We start from the raw sequence: 20,426 nt of genomic DNA, 5'->3' as shown, positions 1-20,426 counted from the left end.
GGTAACATTTTTTTATATATCACCGTAGGCGTGGTCCAGTTGGCAAAGCAATGACTCTTGGGATTATGAGATGATCTCATGTCCTAGGTTCGAACTGCGCTGGCTAGGAATCCTGGAAAAAAGCGGGGGACAGAGTGGTGGGTTCTTTGAGCCCTTCCGAAAGTTGCCTTGTAAGGTCAGATTCTTCAGTCTGACCTTGGGAGGTCTTATGTTATCAAAAATATACATGAAGCTGATATTTAATTGTAAATGTTAATATAGTATTAATTTCTTTTAAATTGAAATTTGTGTGCTAAGAAAATCAAGGTCTCAAATATATTAGGCCCCGTTTAGTTCACGGATTAAATATTTCTGGGAGTAATCTTTTTTCCGTTTAAGATATCCACGTTTGGATGGTTATTATTTTCCAAGTGAGAGTAAACATTGAATACCAATAGTGAGTTTTTTTTCCTGTTTTACTGGGAATATCAGTCCCCCATCTCTCTTAGGTATTTGTTGATTTGTCCTCGCTAAAATACCCTTCCCCGTTAACTTGCTTTAGCTGAAAGAAAATATTCTTCTTCTTTGATTTGGCGAGAGTTGTTGCGAGGAGTTGTCTCTTGCTCCAACGGACTTCTTCTTCTGTGTTGTGTATCTGCTAATCTCTTGTCAGGTTCGTCTCTCTCTCTCCCTATTTGAAAACTATTTTTTTCCTCTGTTGGTGTAAAGGAACGATTTTGGATCTGAAAACTGGGTTTTTTTCTCTATTCGTGGAAATGAACGATTTTGGATCTGGGTTTTTTTAGTATTGCGAGGAACGATTTTTTTATCTCTGTGTGAATTGGAATGCAGAAATGTTTCTTTCATGCAATGTCTTTCCATGTATGAGCCTTTCTCTCTTCGTTTATTATTTACTTTCCCGATTGTGATTTTACATTTCGTTTTCGATTCTCTAGTTTGTATCCGGATATTTCTCTCTTCTAAAATTAAAAATTATAGTTTAAACTGATGGGATTTCGATTCAGAGTTTTGTTTTTTCAAGTCTGGACTAATTGCAAATCAGATATAATTTCAAGTACTAGATGCATTGCGTACTGTACTGGTTATTCAACGAAACATAAGCGGTCACACTTACTCTTTTACACTCTAGCTAGCAGAATATCTTCACAAATCCAGTTACAGAGAAAATAATAATAATTGGAGCAGAACGTTTTCAGTTGAGATTGAAGATGATGACCCGTTCTCGAAACGGAGGTATTGTTAATTTGTATTGGTCAATAGACGCTTTTATGCTTCTATTTTTTGGATTTGTCTGGTTGCTAATGCTACTAGCAAACTACGAGCAGGAAGATGGATGGTGGGATTGATATCACTCCTGTGGTGAAGCCAATCCGGGAACCACGCGTTGTTGTTCAGACCGTGAGTGAAGTTGATATACTGGATGATGGGTACCGATGGCGCAAATATGGGCAAAAAGTAGTACGAGGAAATCCTAATCCTAGGTATGTATCATTGAATCGATGATTATAGAGTTAGAATGTCGTAAGTTACAATTCAGATCTTTTAAGAAGCTCATCTGTTTCGACATACAGCTTCTTGAAACACCATATTGGCTACTTACCGGCATAAAACTCTGATTGAAGCATGTTATCTTTCATGCCTTTTCATAAATTAGATATGATACTTGATTGCTTTAGGATCTTTATTCAGTTTATCTTCGAGCATTATTTATAATTTTTGTTGTTTTGTGTATGGTTACGTTGCGTGCTGATTTCAAGGCTCATATTCGAGAGTCGTTTGCACATGATTGTTCTTGACCATAGCTTTTTGTTTTATTTTATTATGGTTTTTACATTATATGATATATTTTCTGCTTGCTTATCCATGTAGGAGTTATTATAAGTGCACGAATGTCGGTTGCCCTGTTAGAAAACACATTGAGAGGGCGTCTCATGATCCAAAAGCTGTTATAACCACATACGAGGGAAAACACAATCACGATGTGCCTACTGCAAAGACCAGTAGTCATGATACAGCAGGACCATCAAGGATTAGATCAGAAGAAAATGGTGCCATTAGCCTTGATTGGTGTTGTCATTAATTCCGTTCTCGAACATACTTCAAAGAGCATCAACGATTGCATTCTGAACTGGCCCAATACCGCCCTCAGAATGGTTTCAACACGGTTTAACCTACTCCGCTGGCAACATACTATGGCGACATGAATCAGTATGGATCTCGAGAAAATCCGAGTGAAGGGCGTGGTGTTGGAATTGCACCCCTAAACCATTCTTATGCATTGGCACAGAGCATGGGAAGAATACTAACAGGTCCATAAATCTGTTAACAATGAAGGTGGCTGAATAAGCACTTCATTCCCCCCCCAATCTTTTTCACTGGTAAAAGAAAATAATCGTCTTCTGAAAATCTGGAATTTTCCTATATACATATATATATATGTATGTATGTATGTATTAGTTTACCATTTCAGCTTATCTTTTATGTTGCCAATCACTATTTGTATTAAACTTGGGAGTTTGTACAAAAGTGGAACGGATTTTTTTCACAGGAAAGTGTTTGTAAAACAAGTTCTTGTAATGGAATTTGTAAGAAATACAATATATATTTTCTATCATATCTTAAGAATGTGAGCGTTTTGTCGTAGTTTTTAACTGAAATGTGAACGTTTTCAGGCAAATGGACCAGCTAGCATCATACCCATAAAAAAAGAACATATCCATAACTATGAAATGTTAACATTACAGAGTGAAAACGCGTAAACAAGACAAGCTGCAACAGTTAACCACTATAAATTAATCACTAACATTAATTCTAGAAACACCTTGTTTACATTGCATTCCCTGGAAATGACATGGTTACCAAGTAAGCTCTAATCTGTGTTTGCCATGTTTTCTTTTTCCAAATAAAGGTTGTATCAACACTGTCAAAAAATTATCAATCGGTTAACATCTCGATGCACAGGAAGCGACAATAGCTCGATTCATCCAACCGAGATAAAGAACATCATCCCTCTCTCTTCAAGTGCATACTTGTCACAATAGCTTTGGAGCAGAGTTTTGATGGTATTGTTGATGAATGAACTTAATGGAGAGGGTGTAAAGCCAGCCATAATAAACCTTGATCTCCATTTGCCTAGAAGTTCATGACTACTCTTTCAGGCCCTTGCATGCTATAATGTTGACGATCTCCCAGGCCATACAGTGTTGTTCAGTTTTGATCCGCTCCTTGTGTTGATATAAAATTTTAATATATTTTACATAAATTATGTAAAATTTAATATTAATTAAAATTAAAATAATAAATGATATTTAAATACTCAAGTAATATATTATCGATAAATTTTTATATAAATAATTTTGATTTAAATATTTAGAATTTCACTTGTTAAAAAATATAGAACAAGGACAATTTGGTAAATATACATTCAGTAATTTATTCCTTCAACCAAATACTGTAATCTTACATTCATGCTAAACAAACCAAACACAATAATGTAACATTCCCAGTACTGTGTTAGGTAATGTTACATTCCGGTAATCTTATTCCCGGAGGTAATCTTATATTCCGTGAACTAAACGCACCCTTAGGGTCATGTTTAATATTGTCTATTAAAAGTATTCTTGAGATTAAAAATATTTATTGAACTATAAGTAATGTTAAACAGATTTTAAATCACGATTCATCCCATATATATTCTCTTAATTTGCGATTCATATCCAATCAAATTATTATGGCTTAAATATATAAAAGATGTCTAATTTATGCTCTCTTTTTTTAGTTTAGTGTCTAACGTTTATTTACTTCTAGTTTGGTGCTTAATGTTTCATTCTGTTACTCAAAATGAGTCAAGCCGTGACATAACGTTAGTTTTCTCCGTTAAGTGATACATGTCACAATCTCATAATTTTGAAATTTATTTTTTAAAATATTATTATATTCATAAAAAAACTTATTTCTTTTAAATTACAAAAAAAGCTTCAAAACCCTTAAAATGCCCAAACCCTAATATTAATTTGTCGTTGCTGCCATTTGCGGCCACAAATACCACCACCGCCTACATAGTCTTTGTCATCATCCTAACTATAAGTCGTTGTAGTTGTCGTCGATTGACCGTCAAAATCGCTTGGGATTGTGATTTTTATCATAGGGTTCGCGGGATATAAAACGTCAATTCGTCGTTGATCAGTCACAATTTCATAGGGGTTTTGGTCATCATGATGAGGAGAGATCACGGCAAAGTATGATGGTCGGTGTGAGTTTAAGGGTTGAAATGAATGTTTTTAAAGTTTTGGGTTATTTTAAAATTTATATATTGTCTTTTTAAATATATATATATTTATTTTTTAATTTTATATAAAATTTAAAATTATCATATTGTGACACGTGTCATTTAACAGAAAAAACTAACAGTCCATCACGGCTTGGCACATTTTAAGTAACATAATGAAACGTTAGGCACCAAACTGGAACGAAATAAACGTTAGACACTAAACTTAAAAAACGGACATAGATTGGTAACTTTTTGTATATTTAAGCCAATTATTATTAGAGGAAGAACTTAACAAGTATTAAATCAAGATTCATCCAATATATATCTCTTAATTTGCAAGTTCAGTGTACAAATTCATAAATAGATTTGTAATTATGTGATCATAAATAGTGCATGAAAAAGAAAAGAAAAATGTGATCATAAATAGTGTGAAAAGAAAAGAAAAAGCAAGAGACTTGATTGAAGTAACTTTAATAATAGAGTTTCCTGGACGAACCGCAGCTCATTTATTGTAATTTTAAGGCTTCGTTATCAAATAGTTATCACTGAAGATTTATAAAGTTGTTCTCAATCATCCACTTGAGGCTCCAATGGTTTTCCTCGCATTTATAAGACCAATACGCCCACCCAAAAGTTGCAGCACCATAAACATCCATCTGAGCTTTCACAAATCTCTTGTAATCTTCCATTGATGCATCGTCTCGATCGAATTCTCCAGTCCATTCCCCTGCAGAAACCAGTTTTTCACCACCATTCAAATTCAATTCCATTACATTTGCATTTCTAACTGAACTTAAATTACCAACTAAGACCGGGGACCGTTGGAGATCAAGCGGCCGAGATCGGAAGCTCGTTGAGTATTGATATAATCGATGTTCTGTTGTGGAGTCAAGCTTCTAAAGTTATCTGAAAAGAGGTTGTAGTAATGAACATCGATGGCAACTCGATTCATGCTAACGGCTAAGGAGTAGAGCTCCCTTGGATCGGCATTTCCAATCGAGCCGATAGGATCACATATGCATTTGTTGTGTACTTCCTGATGGCATCGTATCCAGCTTTGTAATATTCGTAAGTGCATCTAAAGTTACACCGGGTGCGTAGGCTCGTTCATCAATGCAATTGCAGCCAAACCTGGTCTTCCACCATCTGTCAAGGAATTATATTCAACATTCAAATTGCCTAGGCAAAAGCATGACATAAGTGGTTAGTCTCATCTTAACCTTGCTGCAAGGGACTCTATGACTGCCACAGTCTCGTCGATGTTGGAATCTCCCCATTCCTGGAAACGTCTCTCGACCCGCTGTGATCGTTACCGTTCTGTGAGGCTTTAACAGCGTGCAAATCGACAATCACCTTCAGCCCGTATTTCCTGCATTGATTCCGAACATAAGATTCTTTAGAATTTTAAGTCTTGTTTGTGTCAACCCTCCAATATTTCCTTACTCTGCCCATGTGAAAGCATTGTCTAGTGCTTTTGAAGAGCCTCCAACAAAAGGCGGTGGCGGAGTCGGATCCTGCGCTATCCACCATCCCACAGGTATCCTCACGGCACTCAGTCCCTTTGCTGATGAACTTGAAATCTTCTTCGGTGATGTAAGAATTCCAATGATCCTGAAAAAATTATGGATTTCGTCCAGAGTCAATTCGAGTACACTCTGGCTTTAACTTGATTAAGGGAGTAAAAAGAGCCTTAATCACCTGCAGACTTGAGGGGCTTTATCTGGACCATAACCATTGTGATTTGAAATTCACCTCGTAAGGTGTTTACGATTGTCATTTTGAACACAGAGGATCGCTGTCGTCCCAACTGGACCCTGCATAATCTGCAGTTACCAGCGTCTCCGATTGTGCCTGTAGGAACAAGCCATTGATGCTTGGAACCGAACTCGACTCAGATCATCATCTTTCCTTACAATCTGAAATGTCTCTAAACCGGTGGGTGTATTTGAAACAGCTTCTACACCTCCACTCCCTACTCCCACAAATGCTTGTGAGACACTCTCAAGTTGAAATATGACTCATTGACCTCCACAACTGCCATCAAAATTCCAAGATTGGAACAAAAGCTTTGCGAACTACTCATTAAAGAAAAAAGCTGATGAGAGAACAAACCTGAAGGTTTCCCAATCAGAAGGTGAGGGACGGTTGGCTACTACAACCGTTCCACCACCGTTTTCAGCGCACAGATACTTGTTTAGCTTCGTTGAGAGAACTGAACTTGAGTTCCATCCTATACCAATTGACAAAAATAAAATGAAAATTTCTTCTGATAATTAAACTGAAGAGAAGGGAAAATATATTACCAAAAGATATTTGTTAATTATTCCATCAAAACGAGAAGGTTTCATCCATCCTTCAGTGACCAGCCAGTTGCCAAGGTTTACAGCCCTCAATGGCAGCTTAAGGTCTGCATTTTGTGCATGTGAAGAAGAGGGAAAACATGAAATAAGGTTGAAAATAAGAGAAAAGCCAAGTAATGTTTACCCTTCCTTTCTTCTAACTTTTTTTTCTGACAGTTTGGAGAACGATCTCAAATTATAATTGCAAGATCGCCTTAACGACTACGATTTTTTGTGTTCACATCAACGTGCCAAACGTTTGGGTAATTTACACAAACAGTCATCCAACAATAAAATGATTATTTTGGATCCTCAACTATAAAAAGTTATAAAATGATCACTTAACTAAAAATAATAACAACTTGATCCCCTTTAGATAAAAAATTATCAGGATATGACACGATAATTCATAAAATTGGTATAATAACAATTTAACCATCAACATTTACATTTCATTTAGGTTTATCCTAATTCTAAAAAATTAATCATCAACATTTCAATATTATATTAATTTAATCTCTCTTCTAACTCTTACATCCTCTTCACCACACCATTAACACATTCTGACGTCGACTAGTCTTTCTCGAGCATCTCTATCAACGCGTTTATCACATCATGCATCTCAAATGCGCTTTTCTAGTCGTTCACTATAACCAAGGCAACCATCCGTTTTTTCCTACGCATCCGCTAATCAAATGAGATCCAAAAACAAAATATATTGTTACAAACATGAAATATGTCAACCCAACCACCGTCAATTTGGTCCTAATTCTAAAAAAAAAATCATCAACATTTCATATTATACTAATTTAATATTTCTTCTACCTCGTACATCCTCTTAATCACCACCATCAACTGCTCTCGATCACTGGCTTACATGTCGACCCGATCAAGTTAAATCCTTTCCCTGACAGTATATATACCTAATTATTTCAATGCTATTTTGGTTCCCTTCCTCAGTTGTACCGTATACGAAGAACTTTCATAAATAATGGATAGCATGTCACATGGGGTACATAGTTTTACACTAATGATTTTGGAAGACGCATAAGCAATGACCAAATATGCAAATGGGGATGTGATATTTGTCAAAGACAATGGGTTAAGGGAACTTTAGTTGCCCCCCACCATATCAGACTCAAACTTTCCATATTGTTTCTTTAGTGGAAAAGACTTTAAGGTCTGCTCCATCTTTTTCACACTTTTTGTCACTCTTTGAAGTATACGGTATAAGATTCCACTCATATCAACAAGAGGGGTTAGGATAGCGCAACGTGCGCAGAACAGGGCCCGGAATAGTAGAGCATCAAAATTAAATTTATTACTATTGTTATAATAATAAAAACAAAGTATTATGGATCTCGCAAATTTTTTGGGCTCAAAATCACAGAATCTGGTCTAATCTTGAAGTCATATGAGAAATATCAATAATTAGTATTGTGCTACAGTTGTAAAGTTATCTCTTTTAAGAATTTGCACAGGACCTCTAACGTCCTAGCCTTGGTCATGTATCAACCGCTTAAATTAGTAATATATGTACCTTATTGTTCAAAATGCCTCCATTAAAAATTAGGATAAATTTTAAGCTTAGTACCCTAACGTTGCGTTTTGGTTTTAATTTGATCACTTGTTATTAAAAAATAATTGTGATGTTGACGTATCATCCTAAGAGAACATCAAATCATCATTGAAAAAAAATTAAAAATATCATGTTAGTAATTCTGGTAATTCTCTAACGGCAGAGGATCTAAAAAGAATTAAAATGTAACGTTAAATATAATTTTTAAAAATTTAATAATAATTAAATGATTAAAACGAATCAAAAATGATAGTTTATATTAAAATTAATTTTACGCTAAAAATTATTATAGTTGTTGCTATTGTTGAAAAAAAAAGAATCTAAAACAATAAAACAATGGAACCTTTACCAATCACGCTTCTACCTGTACGTTTTTAACACTTTTTAAATCATTTTATTAGCCAAAAGTTTACAATACCCGAAAAAGATGAAAAACAGAGGATTGAAGTAGGCTATTTTTCTGCCACGTATTATATCTTTGAAGTGAACAAATCAGATTTATTTTCCATATCGATTTTATAATTTATATTTAAGGTTTATAATTATAATTATTTTAAAGTTTGAAATATGAATTTTCTTTAATAATATGATATATTTTACGGTAAATTACACTATAATCACTCAATTATTATAAGATTACAAATGGGTCATATATTTTCAAAACAAATATAGTTAATTGATTATCACAAATAAGTTATTGTGCCATAAAAAAATAAAGGTCGAAAGATTCCATTAGGAAACATTTTTAATGGTTTTGTTATTGGTAAATTACATCACAACTCATCCAATTATTAGTATAATTACAAATGGGTCATATAGTTTCAAAAAGTTGAAATGAGTCACACAATTAATTGAAAAAGAAAATCAGAATAAAGATCTCATTTAGCGTTCTAAGATTCTCAAAGATCAGGAGATTCATTTGACGATTCGATTGATGGGAGACTTTTATTTGTGAGAGGAAGAACATAGCTCGAAAATGTAGATCATTATTCAAGAAATTTACAAGTTTTTGGATTATTTTATGGTTTTCGGAAAAGACTTTCAAGAATCTAATTTGTTGAACTAAACAAGGAGATCGAAGTGAATCTTATGATGAAATTTGGAGGTCATCGGTCACTATAAATCAATTAATGTCGATTACATGTTTTGCGACAATCGACTAATCAATTTGTTTATTACTTTTAAATCAAATAATTATTTATAATTTTAATAATAATTTAGTGACATGCTATATAATTTACCATAAGCTGATACGTTTTATTGGTGGAAAAAGAAACCTTGTTAATTACGATAAATAGTTAGGAAAAGAAAATCAGCTTTGGGTCACATCACACATGGAGGGGTTTAGTTCATCACTCATCAATATTGAGACCGACCAAAGCATTTAAGCTGGTCCTGACCGGGCCACACCTACGATTAAGGAGGAAAAGGTATTTGTATTTGTTATTTATTATTCAACAACGTATTATTTAACATTTACAAATATATTCATTTTAATGTTCATAAATATATTTTTTAACGTTTGTTTATATGTACAATTTTTAGTTTTTTATTTCTTTCATTTACAAGTTAAAGAAAATGATAAAATTATGTCACTAGTGCTTAAACTCCTTAAGAGTCATAGTTTAAACTCTAAAATACACCATGTGTTCAATTTAGTACATACATTCATCAATATTTAAAATGTAGAAAACTAAAGGAAAAGAAGAACTGGATATCGAGCTTCTAAACGAGCCATTAAACGATCTTATAAACAAGTTTATTCATGAATATGAACGAACGAGTCGATAAACGAGCTTGTTCGCGAACATAAACAAATCAAACATATATATGTTTGTGCTCGTTCATTTATTAAATGGACATAAAAAATTGTTCATACTCGTTTATTTAACTAAACAAATTATTCATTAGAATCGTAAAAATCAAGCATGTACCCACAATAAATATTTAAGGCATTATGTGAAGGAAAATCTAACATAATTGGCTGGAGATCCCTAGATCTATGTTTAAAGGAGTAACCTATTTGTATAGACCTTGTGAGGTCATTATGGGGTTATTATCTAATGTTCATTCTTATGATGAAAATAATGATTAAAATATGGAAAAGACTAAGTAACACTTCTAATAATCATTGTGTGATTTGGTGAGCCGAACAACATGAGTCACATATGTGAGAGTAAAGGATGGTCGCTTCAAGGATACTACTAGGTAACAATTATCTAAAATTCTTGTAGAACCAAGAGTAAAGTATGGACATTTCCATGAGAATAAGAATCTTTTCAGAGAGATATTTGTATGACGTATATCATCATTTACATAAGTGATAGAACAGTTCAAGGATATCGTGTCTACTAATAAACTAGTAAAGTAAATATACTTTCACAATGGAAAATTTAAAAGTTGATGCATACCTATCATATGAAAATATTGAACATAAATTCTATCACCACATCGAGTCATTGAATTTTATTGACCTATTAATTTCATTTATGTGGAGACTGTTGATAACTCCGTAAAAAGTTCATATTTAAGGCCTTTTCACTTAAGTTATTGACTGTCTAAGAGCTCATATAAGATCATACAGATTCATTTATGAGCTATAGTTGCATATGGTGGAAATATATTTGTTGTGGCATTTTATTTTGTAAACGATGATACGTTATGAGGAAGATGTTTTGTGTGATGATGTGCAGGATTTGGGAGCAAGGATAAATGAGGAGAATTATCGTGACATGCTGGGAATGTTGAGCATGATGAAAATATCAACTCGTATGGCATTTCAGAAGCGAAAAAGACAAAGGAATATATTTTTAAGAGTCATATGTCACTGTCTTCACGTGCCTTCTGCTGCTAGATACCTAGGAGGGAACATCTGCCTTCTGGGTCGGTTGATCCTGTCAGCACGTACGTCCAGCTACAAGTCTCCCATGATGGACCATTGCCAGCCTCCTAGGAGAGGACCACTACCACCTCTGCATCAATCGTTTTCCCCCCACTATAAATAGGAGATAAAGCCACTAGATTAAGAGACCCTTTTACACGCCGTTTGAGCTTAATTTTAAAAGAGAAAATGTCTCTCCTTTTCTCGTCAATCATTTTTGTCGTGGAATTCCTCCATTAACAAGCTAAAGGGAGTGGCGAGCTAGGCGTCCGAGAGGAGATAGCGAGCTAGGGCAGCTCGTGGTGACTGAGGGGAGCTCATGCAGTGCACGTAAAAGGCTTTTCCTCCATCCCATTGTTATTCATATCATTTATCATATTTGGGTTGCATGGATCAAATGAACTTCATGCCTTGTTGCTTGGAATATTCGAACCCCACCGTGAACTAGCCTTATTTGGTGGGAGTTCATTATGGATACTTAAGTTTTATTTTAATGGATGGTTGTTTTTTTATGATGTTATTTGTTTTGCTTATGATGCTTAATGACTTAAGGTTGTAGGAGCTATAAGAGTAGTCATTCCTTAGGAGAATGCTTAGTGTTCAATAGAATGACTAAGTAACATATCTTTAGTGTTCGAGAGAAACTAAAGAGAATACACATAAGCAAGGGGTTCTAGATAGTAACTAGACCTAATCCAACCTTAGACATAAGGCTTGGATTTAAATCGACTAAAAGGAGTAATGTTCGGTCGAGAGGTTAGATACTAATGCTGATGCTAAGTGGTATTGATGTGACATATTCTGTTAATCTGAACCAATAGAATCCATGCACCTGCTAACGCTGAGAGGTATTGTCATAGCATCCTCAACCTGTCGAGTCCCTTGACTAGAGATGGCATAGGACACCTTTTGTAAACTCTGTAAAGCAAGTAAGGCATAGAAGTAAGACCATCCTGATAAAATAGGCTTGAGTTTCCTAAGTGACTCCTATCATTCATTCCCATAGTAGCTTGTTGTGTGAGGATTCTAAAGTTATTTTATTTAAATCCAGTGTTTACATTTTGTTTTGTTGTGACATTTTCAATTGATTTCACCACACTCAATTTATTTTTGCCAAGACATTTTCATCCATTTGCCACAACATCCATATTTGCTTTCACATCATACCATTATTCCATTCCCACCAACATCCATTTCATTTTGCCACAACATTCTCATTTGTACATACCATTACTAACTATATTTAGGTAAAATAGATAATTGCTTTGATTGAACTTATAAATTTCCTCCAATCCATGTGGATACGATACTCACTCATCACTGTATTACTTGTTCGATTGTGTATACTCGATCATATTTAGTATGCACAAATCGCGGACAACCATTCAAATTGGTCGTTTATCTACCGGAGCTATGTCATATAAGCTCGTCCATTAAGTTTTTAATAGTGGGGTACTAAAATGAAACAAAATTAAATGTTATATATGATTTTGGAAAAAATGAAAGTTTAGGTTCTAAATGAACCATAAATGATAGTTGAGTTACTAAACACGTAGTAGTTTACCCTATTTTTAAAGAAATTTTAAGAACTTTAGATTAGATTTGAAGTCCGAGATGTTTTTGGGTGAAATAGACATTGAGTTCGCGTTCATAAGGTTAAAAATGAGTGAATTTAAAATTCTAGGGCTCAACAGTCGTCAGTAACGACATTTGACAGTGGTCAATGATGGCAACTAATGGTGGCTAGCGATGATGAGCGACAACAAAGATTTTCACCGAATTCTGAATCAATTTGATATATGTCTAAAGTTCAAAAGTTAAATTAATACTTTATCTAAAGTGTAGAGTCAAATTAATATTTTATCTGAAATATGTAGATCAAGTTAGAATTTATTTATTTTTAGTAACTTTTCACATCAATAATTTAATGGTGTAATTACCAAAATAAGATAGATAAAAATAAAAGTAATCATAATGCAACTTGTCAAAAGACAGACTGATAAGAAAAGGGATCTTCATTGTCATTTACCATAAAATTAAAGATGATGTGTTGTGAAGTGGCTAAACTCACGATATAATGCACTCAAAATAAATAATTCACGATCTAATGCACTGCCTATATTATTTGCTGAAATAAGGCGAAATCAACAGTGTGGCCGTAGGTCGCCATGCCTTCCGGGCGACCTACTACGTCGCCTAGCTTCACCGTAGATAATGGACATCTGCATGGCACATGCACGTCCCCAACAGGTCGTCATGCATTCCCCAACACCCCTACAAGGTCGCCAAGCACTCCCAGCGACCTAAAAGGTCGCCATGCACTCCCAGCGACCTTGTAGGTCGCCAAGCAGTCCCGACGGCCAAGCTTCACGTGCTCCCCTCTGCTCCCGTGCTCCCCTCCTGCTCCCGCTGCATGCCTGCAGCGTGAAATCACCTGCTTCATGCAGCAATGCATGCATGTGAAGCCATGAATTATTGGTTCAATTATTGAACCATTGCAGCGTGAAATCAACTGGTGCAATTGCACAATTATTGGTGAAATAATTGAGGCAACCGGTGACATTATTGGTGAAATAATTGAGGCAGCCGGTGACACCTAAATTATATATGGGGTGTGCATTTTCGTGAGAACATAAAAGAAAAAAAAGGAGAAGAGATTGTAGCAGAAGAAAGGGAGAAGAAATTGCAACCGAGAAAGAAAGAAAGGGAGAAAGGAAAGGGAGATAAGGCTCTTGTGAGGTGATTTTTTTTATTTATGTTGAGTTAATCGAATGACGAAATTGGCCAAGAGGGGGGTGAATTGGCAATAAAAATTTTGTGGAAGCTTTTGCAGAAAATTGAAAGTAATTGCACAACGATTTACAGTGGTTCGACTTTCTCAAACAAAGTCTACGTCCACTACCTTAGCTATCCACACTAAGGATTTTCCAACAAATTCACTAATTTGTTCTTTCTTTTGAGGCCAAAGAGATAACCTTACAATTCCCTCAAGAGTATACCCCAACTCTTGAGAACACTCTTTTCTCAAAGAGAAGATTACAAATTTGCAAACTTACAAGAAAACCTCACAAGGTAAGATGTTTGCACAATTCTAGAACAAAGAAAAGAACACTCAAAGATGAATACAATTGAGCACAAAAAGTGTTCTTGAAAGCAAAATGAATATTGAATGAAAATAGGCTTGAAATGCTCAAACTTGAGGTTTGATGCTTTCTGTTTGATTCTCTCTTGATTCTAGTTGCTTGATGTTTCTTATTATTGATCAATGGCTTCTAAGCTTGCTTAAATACACCTTGGATCACTTCTGAACGTTGGGGATAATTAGAGAAGATATTATAGCCGTTTTAGTGTGAAAACATTTAATAAAACAGCTTGGAGCGTGGGGGGAATCGGTTCCCTCTCATAGGGAATCGGTTCCCTAAGTGTAAAATTCAAATATTTCGACCGTTGAACAGGGGGGAATCGGTACCCCCTTGGGGGGAATCGGTTCCCTCCGAGCATTCTGGAAATCTCGGAGCCAAACCATTCAGGGGGGAATCGGTTCCTCCTATGGGGGGGGGGGGGAATCGGTTCCCTCTGAGCAATCTGGAATTTTTGGCTTTGAATTGGTTCGAAATACTTTGTAAAATTATTTTGAAATTGTTTTATGATTAAAACTTAATTTTACACTTAAGTAAGGATCAAAAATGATTTTTGAAATATTTGGAGTAATGTTTTGATATTCGAATAGTTATATCGAATATACTTAGAAAATCATTTGGAAAATCTTAAAATCCATTTAACTTAATTTGTTATATCGAAATATTAAAATGTTTCAACAATCTCCCCCTTTTTGATATAACAAAACATTTTAGTAATTTTAAGATTTTTGAAATCAAGTTTTGAAATTACTCCCCTTACTTTAACACTTCTTCAATTTATCATGTAAAACATTTAACACTTATTCTTCTCCCCCTTTTTGTTAAATCAAAAAGACATTGTAAAACAAGGTTTTGAAAATCATTTAGCCAATTGATTTATTAATTATAAGCTTAAGCTGCTAAGATCACAATCAAAAGAGAGGTTAGCAATTAGTTTCATAAATCAATATTCATAAATAATGTGATATGGCAAAATTGGTCATATTGCTAATGATAATGTAAATGATGCAAAAATGAATAAAACACCAAACATATAAGTTCACACCATTCATAAATCCAAAATCCAACAATCCACAAAATCAAACAATTCAAAATGTTGAAACAATATTCATTTTGTTCAAAGTTTTAAAGATAAACATAAAATCAAGCATCCGGATTGGTAGGAGGAAAACGGGCTCGCATAGCGGCCATCTCGTGTGTGAGTTCATTGATACGAGCGTTGGTTGATTCATTGTTTGCACGCATCTCCCGAAGAATCTCTAATTGTTGAGCTCCCATTGTGGATAAATGAGACTCTATTGAGGAAAAGCGCGAGTCCATGGTAGCGTATCGGAAATCGAATGTCTCCATAAAGGATTGAAAATATGGAGGCATTTGATGCGTTTGTTGTGCTTGCTCCTCGGGCTGCTCTTCGGGCTGATCAGGCTCATCTTCGGCTTCGTCGATATCTTGCATTAATTGCTCAAGCTCGGGATCTTCGTCAGCTTCGGGTGGAGCTTGTGAAGAACTAGCTCCCGGAGTAGAAGATCGAACCCATTCACCGGTTTCTTTGTCCTTTACCCATCCCGCTCTCGTTAAGGAAAGAAGATTTATTTGTTTCTTAAGAGGAAAAACGGCATCTAGACCGACTCTAAGCCCAGCTTTGGAAAACAGATTACTCAAAAAGCAACCGTAAACTAGAGATGAACAGTGTTCTTGTTAGGAACAAGATTTACGGTTTCAACAATTTCAGCAAAAATAATCTGAGGTAGGTTAATTTTAATACGGTTTTCGAAACAATGTAACCACCAAAGATCCAAAGCTCTAAGAGTAGAATAACGACCTCCGGATGGTCGAAACCACCAAGAAATCATTAGATGAAGAAAACGCTCATGTAGGTCTAAGACACTCGCATTATCTCTTCTTTTATAACGAGAACCTAAAATTTGTTTTTCATTCGAAATACCATCATTATCTAATCCAAATGTATTGGCTATATATGTCGGGTCAATATATAAGAATTGTCCTAGGAGGTAGGAACGAATTCCTATGGTTTCGGTTTCATCTTGGTTTTTAACACATACGACATTAGAGTAGAATATACGAACAAGTTGATGGTAAACGATGGGTTCAAGATCAAATAGTTTATCAAATTTCCATTCTTGTAAAATGGGAAGATATTTAAAATCGATAGCTAACATAGCTTGACGAGAAGGAATACGTTCTTCCCGGATTTTGTAAGAATCGAAATATTGATAATACCAAAATCGGTGATTTCTAGATCCAGGATGATTAAAACACGAATTTTGAATAGTCAAGTTAGGATCAGTGGGATTGGGATTAGAAATTGGAATAGAAGGAGGATTTGGAGGTGGATTTGGTTGACGACTAGAACGACTAGATGAAGACCTAGGACGTTTAGGATTTGACATGGTGAAGGAAATCGGAATAGATAGAATAACCTGCAATTTTAAAACAGATGTATGCAATTCAATTAATCCCAAAACTCAAATGAGTCCTCAATATTTCAAGATTCTCTAAATCAATCCTAATGGGCAAGGTTTTTGAAAACCTTTTAAAAAAAATATGGTTTTGAGAAACAATATATGTATAGTTTTTCATAACAACAACATAATTTAATCAAAACACAATAATTTGAAAAATAACATTTTTTTTATTTCGAAAATTTAAAATTTTTGAAAAATTCTTGTGTTTTTGATGAAATTAGTTGTAACATCTAGTTTCTAATCCCTAAATAAGCAATGCCCGATCACTATTTTAACCTAGAACTAATTACAACTAATCCTATGTTCAAAAATAATGAAATAGAGAGTTTAGAAAAATTACCTTGAAAGATGAAGATTGAGGGGATTTAGATGTTGTTTGCACGACTTTAATGATTTCAACAGGTTTAGAAGATGATATTTGAAGTAAATTCTGATTAATATCGTCGATTTGAGACAAAAATGGAGATTTGAGGGTGTAGGAGGTGAAAAACGGCGGAAGAGAGAAGAAAATGAGGGTTTGGGATTTTGGGGGTGTTCTGTCGATTTTAACAGAACCCCAGGGGGGTATCGATTCCCCTGTGGGGGGAATCGGTTCCCCTTCAAAGGGGGAATCGGTTCCCTCAGGGGGGGGATCGATTCCCTCTGCACCAAAATGCTAAAATCCGATTTTTAAGCACAAAATGCTAAATTAATTTTTTTAGTGGTATTGGCAACTCATATATCAAAAATTAATTATGTTCAAACAATTAAATTAATCTTTAATCGATTTTTGAACATAAAATTATTTTTCACTAAGAATCACAAACTCCCCCTAACTAATAGCAAGAATGCAATCAAAAATTATTATTATAAGCATTTTTCAAGATTTATTAAAAGTGCTAAAATTATTTTAAACACTAAGTGAAGATAGGTTGGTCAAACCTAATTCTCCTAAGTGTCCAAAATCTTTCCTTGTCTAAGGGTTTTGTAAAGATATCCGCTAATTGGTGCAAAGTATCAACAAATTCTAGAACTACATCTTCCTTAGTGACATGGTCTCTAATGAAGTGATGTCTTATTTCAATGTGCTTAGTTCTAGAGTGTTGGATGGGATTTTTAGTGAGACAAATAGCACTAGTATTGTCACACTTGATAGGAATGGTACCTACTTCAATTCCATAATCAAAAAGTTGTTGTTTCATCCATAAAACTTGTGCACAGTAACTACCGGCTGAAATGTATTCCGCTTCAGTGGTGGATAATGCAACACAATTTTGTTTCTTTGAAAACCAAGAAATCAACATATTTCCAAGGAATTGACAAGTACCGGAGGTGCTTTTCCTATCTAATTTGCATCCTCCATAATCCGCATCAGAAAAGGCATGCAAGCTAAAGCTAGAGTCTCTAGGATACCAAAGTCCTAAACTAGGAGTGTCCTTAAGGTATCTAAAGATTCTCTTAACAGCTAGTAAATGTGATTCCTTAGGACATGATTGAAATCTAGCACATAAGCAAACACTAAACATAATGTCCGGTCTACTTGCAGTAAGATAAAGCAAAGAGCCAATCATTGACCTATAATTTAACATCTACACATTACCTCCTTCATCTAAGTCAAGCTTTGTTGAAGAGCTCATTGGAGTGTTATGAGGTTTCCCATTTTCCAGTCCAAATTTCTTGAGCATATCTTTGACGTACTTAGCTTGATTAATGAAGATGCCATCTTTTCTTTGCTTGATTTGGAGTCCCAAGAAAAATGAGAGCTCCCCCATCATGCTCATCTCAAACTCACTTTGCATTAGCTTAGAAAATTCTTGACAAAGAACATCATTAGTAGAACCAAATATTATATCATCAACATAAATTTGAACTACTAATAAATCTTTACCTTTTCTTTTTAAAAACAATGTAGTGTCAACCTTTCCTTTTAAAAAACCTTTTTCAATTAAAAAATTTGACAATCTTTCATACCAAGCTCTAAGAGCTTGTTTTAAACCATAAAGAGCTTTTGTCAATTTTAAAACATGATCCGGAAAATTTGAATCTTCAAAACCTGGAGGTTGTTCACGTACACTTCTTCTTTTATAAAACCATTTAAAAATGCACTTTTAACATCCATTTGATATAATTTAAATTCATTGAAACATGCAAATGCTAATAACATTCTAATGCTTCTATCCTAGCTACGGGAGCGTATGTTTCATCATAGTCTATGCCTTCTTCTTGAGTATAGCCTTGAGCAACAAGTCTAGCCTTGTTCCTCACTATATTACCACTTTCATCAAGTTTATTTCTAAAAACCCATCTAGTACCTACAGTAGATTTATTACTAGGCCTTTCAACTAATGTCCATACTTTACTTCTCTCAAATTGATTTAATTCTTCTTGCATAGCCATAATCCATGTTCATATTTTAATGCTTCTTTGATGTTCTTAGGCTCTATGCATGAAATAAATGGAACATAATTACAGATATTTCTAAGAGAAGATCGAGTAGTTACCCCTTTTGATGGATCACCTATAATTTCACCATCCTTGATATAGTTGTACTCTCTTGGAAAAGATACTTCCCTTTCTTCAATGGTTGGATTCTCGAGGGGATCATGAGTTTCCTCATCTTTTGTTTCTTCCTTTGATGATGATTCTCCAACGTCATGTCTAACGTCATTTGCTTGTACAATACCTACATCATCATTAACAGAAGAATCCTTCCTCGGAAGGGGATTATCATCGAAAACAACATGTATAGACTCTTCTACAACTAAAGTTCTTTTATTAAATACACGATAAGCTTTAGAATTTAAGGAATAACCCAGAAAAATTCCTTCATCACTTTTAGCATCAAATTTACCAAGATTTTCTTTACCGTTGTTTAAAACAAAACATTTACACCCAAAAGGATGAAAATAGCTAATGTTAGGCTTTTTATTTTGAGAATTTCATATGGAGTTTTCTTAAAATTGGCCTAATCATTACTCGATTTACAAATAACAAGCGGTATTTGTGGCTTCCGCCCAAAAATATTTTGGCAAATTATTTTCACAAAGCATGGTTCTAGCCATTTCTTCTAAAGTTCGATTTTTCCTCTCAACAACTCCATTTTGTTGAGGGGTTCTAGGTGCTGAAAAAATGTGGCTAATACCATTAGAATTACAAAACTCAATAAATCCAAGATTTTCAAATTCAGTTCCATGATCACTTCTAACACTAGTGATAGAGTAACCTTTTCATTTTGGATTATTTTGAAAATGTGATGAAATTTCTAATGCTTCATCTTTAGTACTTAAGAATAGAACCCAAGTGTATCTAGAATAGTCATCTACCAAGACAAATGCATATTTTTTTCCTCCCAAGCTAGTAGTTCTAGTTGGCCCAAAAAGATCTAAATGGATCAATTGTAATACTCTACTAGTTGATACATCATTAATAGATTTAAAAGAAACTCGTTTTTGTTTTCCTTTAGCACAAGCATCACAGATTTTATCATTATCAAATTTAAGCTTGGGCAACCCTCTTACTAAGTCTCCTTGAATTAACGTTGCAAAACACTCATACTAGCATGACCTAGTCTCCTATGCCATAACCAACTATCATGTTCATCCTTAGCAACTAGGCACAAATTAGTCATATCAATAGAATCTAAATGCACCATGTAAATGTTTCCTATTCTATGACCAACAAGCATAATCCGATTAGATGCAATGTCAATGACTTTACAACCATTAATTTCAAATAAGACATTGAATCCTTTA

The 20,426-nt window shown here is 34.5% G+C and overlaps 2 long non-coding RNA genes and 1 pseudogene across 2 annotated transcripts; 1 reads left to right on the top strand and 2 right to left on the bottom strand.

Moving 5' to 3' along the window:
• Window positions 1–70: 70 nt before the first annotated feature.
• LOC120141874 lies at window positions 71–2,346 on the top strand (annotated as a pseudogene).
• A 2,359-nt stretch (window positions 2,347–4,705) lies between these two features.
• On the bottom strand, window positions 4,706–5,416 carry LOC120141858. Its single transcript, XR_005517809.1, has 2 exons — window positions 5,073–5,416; window positions 4,706–4,997 (listed from the first exon to the last, which is right to left on the bottom strand). It is a non-coding gene; the product is annotated as an uncharacterized LOC120141858 (long non-coding RNA).
• A 630-nt stretch (window positions 5,417–6,046) lies between these two features.
• On the bottom strand, window positions 6,047–6,792 carry LOC120141859. Its single transcript, XR_005517810.1, has 3 exons — window positions 6,574–6,792; window positions 6,383–6,500; window positions 6,047–6,304 (listed from the first exon to the last, which is right to left on the bottom strand). It is a non-coding gene; the product is annotated as an uncharacterized LOC120141859 (long non-coding RNA).
• Between the last annotated feature and the right edge of the window lie 13,634 nt (window positions 6,793–20,426).

This window comes from Hibiscus syriacus, unplaced genomic scaffold, assembly GCF_006381635.1.
Source record: "Hibiscus syriacus cultivar Baekdansim isolate YM2019G1 unplaced genomic scaffold, ASM638163v2 tig00110814_pilon, whole genome shotgun sequence".
In the NCBI taxonomy this organism is placed as follows: domain Eukaryota; kingdom Viridiplantae; phylum Streptophyta; class Magnoliopsida; order Malvales; family Malvaceae; genus Hibiscus; species Hibiscus syriacus.
This window is presented reverse-complemented; position numbering and strand designations above follow the sequence as displayed.